Here is a 5,305-nt window from a genome sequence, read left to right as displayed (position 1 = left end):
CGGTTTGAGTCATTTTGTTGTCTCTGGCAAGAAAGGCTTTGTCTCTAGCATTTAGTCTCTTTGCATTTTTGTCTTAATGCTATGGCAGTGGTTCTCAACCTGTGGGTCATGATCCCTTTGGGGGTCAAATGTGCCTTTCACAGGGGTCACATATCAGAAACCCTGCATATCAGATAGTTACAACAGTAGCAAAAGTACAGTTCTGGAGGAGCAATGAAAATAATTTTATGGTTGGGGTCAACATGACAGGAGGAACCGTATTAAAGGGTCACAGCACTGGGAAGATTGAGACCCACTGCTCCAGGAACTCACACCTACCTGGTAAGCGCTCTTCTGCTGAACTGTACCATCGTGGCCCCTGTGGTCACTATGCATTGAGGCTCTGAGCTGTGGAAAGCTCTGGTCATAGCATCATTTCTTACCAGCGAGTAAGTCATTCACAGGTGCCATGTCCCACACAGGTGGGACTTGACCTGACTGGGAGCCGAAAGAGATGGGAAAAAGGACAGACACAAACAAGCTGCAGTTAGGTGGCCTATGCTCACTCTGGAGGAGCAGGACCTCCTACACAACAGGGGAACCTTGTTAAGCATGGCATGGGAGGAGTTGGAGGGCTCAGTAGGTCTCAGGTTACAGCCGGAGAGGAGGAAGCTGTTCGGAGTTGTCAATCGCAGGTAAATACTCACACCTGTACAGGCACTGTCAACATTAGTGCTTTGCCATCCTTCCTAGCCTCACTGCACAGGGCAGGCGCCACCATTCCCGTGGGCGGGTCTGAGGCGCTGGGTCCTTGACGTGGCGGTGCTCCATCAGCAAGGCGGCTTGACTCAGTCATCTGCTCAGACACGTGTGCCCGGGCTGTTCCCAGCCACTGCCACCGGGGAGTGGCGTTTCCTTTGCAGTTTCATGGCTGTGAGGTGGTTCTTTAAGACACATTTTCCAAGCTTCAGTGGTGGGGGAGGGTGGACAGGCTATGTAGCAAGCATTTCAGGTGCTGTAAGACTTGCAGCTACCGTTTCAGAGTTGCTAACATCTGAGAGCGACAGTGTTCTGAGGGGAAGTCACACATGTGTGACCTCAGGCTGGCCCCTAACTGCTGAGCCTCCTGTCTGTGCCTACCTGTCAAGAGCACCTAAACTGATGTTTGCCCTGTCCTCTCCTCCATCAGATACCTTTCCACCTTCTGCCTTGAGTTCCTGCCTACTGGCCAGCTGAACTTGAAAGACTCCCATGTCTAGGAGGAAGAACCTGTGCTGTCAGGTGTGAGAATGTGTCTCCCTAGATCCGTGTTGAAACTTCAGTCCCAGCACAACAGTGTGGGGCATCTAGGTGACAAGTCCATCACAGTCACGATGAACGGTGTTGCCTTTAAGACAGGGTTCAGTCCTTCCCTTGGGCATGGGAGGGCAACAGAGTGCATGTTGGAGAGAGAGGGCAGCCTTCCCTCATTCTGCAGCTCTTGGCACATTAGTCTTAACCGACCAAGTTCCTTTAGTGCAAGAAGTGAGTTTCTGTGGTTTATAAATGACAAAAGGCTTTTTGTTTTTTAAGAGAATGCTATCTCAGGTGCTCTAGGAAGGATGCCTCCTTTGGGGGGGGATGGGAGGCGACTGGATTCACAGGGTCTTTTTTCTTTTTTTAACTCTTGATTCTTTGTGAATTTCACATGATGCACCCCAGTTCCACTCATCTGCCTATTCCTTAATAATCTGCCCTCTGCCCTTGCAACCTCCCCACCAAAGAAAACATAAAATAAAAAAGAATATTAATAAAATATAATCAAATAAATAATAAAATTAAATTTAAAACAACCAAAAAAAAATTTCATCCTGTCAGGAAAGCTGCAGTGTGTCATCGTGTTTCACACTGCATACCCTTTTGCCGAAACAACTTCACTTGAAAATGATCGTTGCAATGAGTCTCTCCTGACTTCTGCTACACTGTTAACACTGGATCCTCACCAGGTAAGTCCTCATGGCCACACATGGGAAACAGGGCCAGAAACACCAAGCAACTTGCTTGTGGGGCCAGAGCAGGTTTGGGCAAACAGGTGACTACTGGATCAGTTCTTTGGTTTGTAAAGGCAGCAGGTGGGGAAGGGGTTAGCGTTGTCAGGGAGTCTATAGGGAGAAGCCAAGCAAATCGTTGGACCTAGCTGGGGGTGGCTGTCAGAGAGACGTTGAGTCTTTGGGATGCACAGAGGTGCTAACCAAGAGCTTGGCTTTCCTGTGGAGACCCACGTCTGTGTTACTCAGGGGACAGTGCCAGATCCTCTGGACTTACCCAAGAGGAGTGAGTGGCAAGATAATGACACCAGCCTGCTCACCCACTGTCTGCCTAAACCGTTCCTCAGATTTTCAGAGGGGAGAGGATTCAATCACTAAGACGATACTGTCTGTCAGGCTCTCGACAGATCCTCAAGCAGCTGGCAGACATGGACCTGACAGAGGACACAGCTGTGGACTAAGAGATACTAAGTGGTTGTTCTTGGGAATCTTGTAACTTTGTAGCCAGTTTCCGGTTCCGGGGTCAAGTCCACAACCCTCAGGAGCCATCTTTCCTTGTATGTTGGCTAGTATTGTGTCAGCTTGGCACACCAACTAGAGTTAACTGAGGGAAACCTAATTGAGAAAATGGCTCCATTAGATCCAGCTGTAAGGCATTTTCTTAATTAGTGATTGATGGGGAGGGTCCAGCCCAATGCTGGTGGTGCCATCCCTGGGCTTGTGATCCTGGGTTCCATAAGAAAGCAGGGTGAACAAGCCAGTAAGCAACACCCTTCTCCATGGCCTCTGCGTCAGCTCCTGCCTCCAGATCCTGCCCTTGTTTGAGTTTCTGTCCTGACTTCCTTTGGTGAAGAACAGCAGTGTGGACACGTGAGCTGAATAGATCCTTTCTTCCCCAGCTTGCTTCTCGGTATGGCGTCTCAGCACTGCAATAAAAACCCTGACGACTTGATACTGGAATCATGTTGTCTTTGTGGAGGTTACACCTGGTAAGTGTGAGAGAGGCAGGGTGATGGAGGGCAGAGTACCCAGGACCGGGCGTGTTGGTGAGGAGCTGTTTTAGGCTATGTATTTCCAGAGCAGCAGAGCAGCTAGGCCCAACTCATTCCTGCAAACAAGGTCTGCTGTGCAGCCCCCGCTGCTCCCTACCTGGGCATGTCAGGAGAAAACGAGCCCCGCATTGTGTACTGCCTCATTAGCCCCAGAACTCTAGCGGAAGTGAAGGCGCGATTCTCTGCGGAGGCGGTAGGCCTTGGACACCGGGAATAGGAAACGTTGTATCTGGTTGTTTATTCATCTAGATCTCTCTTCCTCTTCCTCAGCCAAGTCGATGGCCTCTCCTTCATTCAGCCTGAAGGGCTTTTTCTGCATGGAAGGAGTCGTAGCCAGGTTAGGTCCTCCATCTGAAACTAGTTCCTGATAATCCGAATGGCGTTGTTCGTGCCTGCTGTGTTTAGAAGACACTGGAGGCAAACATCGTGGGTTTGTCATGTTGGAGAGTACAAAGCCCAAATAAGCGTAGATGAGACAGAGTGGAGAATGTGTAAGCCGTGCAGCAGGTTTACAGAGCAACACCGTCTTCCTTCCGCATTGCAACATCCTCCTTGAACACAGAAAGCATGGGGGGTTATTCAGGGTGCTTCCACATATTCGCACATGGGGAGATCTATTCTCGAGCATGCTCAGTGAACAGAGATGCTACATTCCTGAGCATGCTCAGTGGAGGAGGCCATGCATTCCTGAGCATGCTCAGTTGAAGGTCATGGAGCTCATGCTTAAAAGATTAGAATGGTAGGCTGTGTTTGAGCTGCACAGAGGAAGGGACGCTTTGACGGTGCATTGATGCAGGGATGTGTCCACGGAGGTGCCTGCTTAGGCTGATGCCTGACACACCACCATGAACACCGGGGCCCATTTTACCCCTGGGGAGCTGTTTGAACCTGGGCAGCCACTTCCTCTAGACTTTACATTCAGAAACAGCTGGCGAACTATGGCTGTATCAGCCCCTGCAGTTATGAAATGCAGTTATGACAGGCCAGGAAGCACTGGACGAAAAAGAATGTAGCATCAGCCTGTGCTCCATCTGGCCTTTGTGCCTGGCCTCTTTATCCTCTGCAGGTCTTTCAGGGATGTTGATGGAGCCCTTTTGTGATGACATCTATTTGTCAGCCCTGTTTGGGGGAAGTTTGCTTCTCTTTTTGCTTGTTCATGGCCTTGCCCCAGTTCTGGGGCGAAGTGTGGGCACCCAGTCCACAGACATAAGCCGTCATTCTCTGTGATAGACCAAAGGCAGATTACAGGGTGATGGTGTGTGCCTATTAAAAACCATGCATGGCTTATTTCTATTCATGGACCTTCATGCTTGCAGAGCACAGATGGTGTCTAGGTGGCCCTAACCAGGCAATCGATGCCCAGGGCTCCTTCTGCTGTTAGTGTAAAACATTGTACTTGTAATACCGGGCAGGAAGCCAGCTCCTGGAGGAGCTAACAGATAGGCCTTTCACTGTAGAACATAAGGAGTCTGGGCCTGCTCAGGGCCTGACGCAGAATGGAAGGATGACGGTGGTCACTGACTGATACTCAATGCGGCAGTGTTCACTTCACCTCAAAGCAAGATGCAAAGATGGAGGTGGTCCATAGCACAGGCCTAGGGCTGAGCAGGCAGTGTTGTTGTAAATAAAAATAATGAGTGCTGGGCTATATATTATTTACTATTAGCCCCAAGACTATCACAGCAGTATTATTATATACTATATATTATTATTATAAATCTAACACCTGTTAGATTTATAATTGCCTTATTTACTTGGGCTGGGCAGATATTTTCCTTACACTGTTTCAATAACCTCACTATCCATCTCCCAGCCCCCATCCAATGCCATCTGCCTTGATCATCCTCATCTGGTCTGCCTTCCATCATCCCAAGATACTTGCTTGTATACTTCATCTAGGCCTTTCCATGACATTATTGGAGTCCTTCCTCCTCTTCCACATGGTTCCTTCTCCATGCTAATCCATCACGACATCCTCCTTCCTTCTCTCTTCCTGTCCATCTCTTTCCTGTAATTCTCCTGTCTGAAGCCCAGGAACCTTAGCCATGCCTGCCCCATTCTGCCCTGCCCAGGTATAGGCTGTTTAATCAACCAATCAAATATAATGACATAGGCAGGTTTATCCAAGGGTAGGCTTACACAGCAAGGATAGTTTTAACCAGATCTTGAGGGCTAGCATCAGAACAACCTCCAACAGGGCAGCATTGCTTGGTGAGCTAGTAGTTTCAACTTTCTTCTGGGACCTCA

The sequence above is a fragment of the Meriones unguiculatus genome, chromosome 7 (genome assembly GCF_030254825.1).
Source record: "Meriones unguiculatus strain TT.TT164.6M chromosome 7, Bangor_MerUng_6.1, whole genome shotgun sequence".
Lineage (NCBI taxonomy): Eukaryota > Metazoa > Chordata > Mammalia > Rodentia > Muridae > Meriones > Meriones unguiculatus.
Note: the sequence above shows the minus strand (reverse complement) of the source record.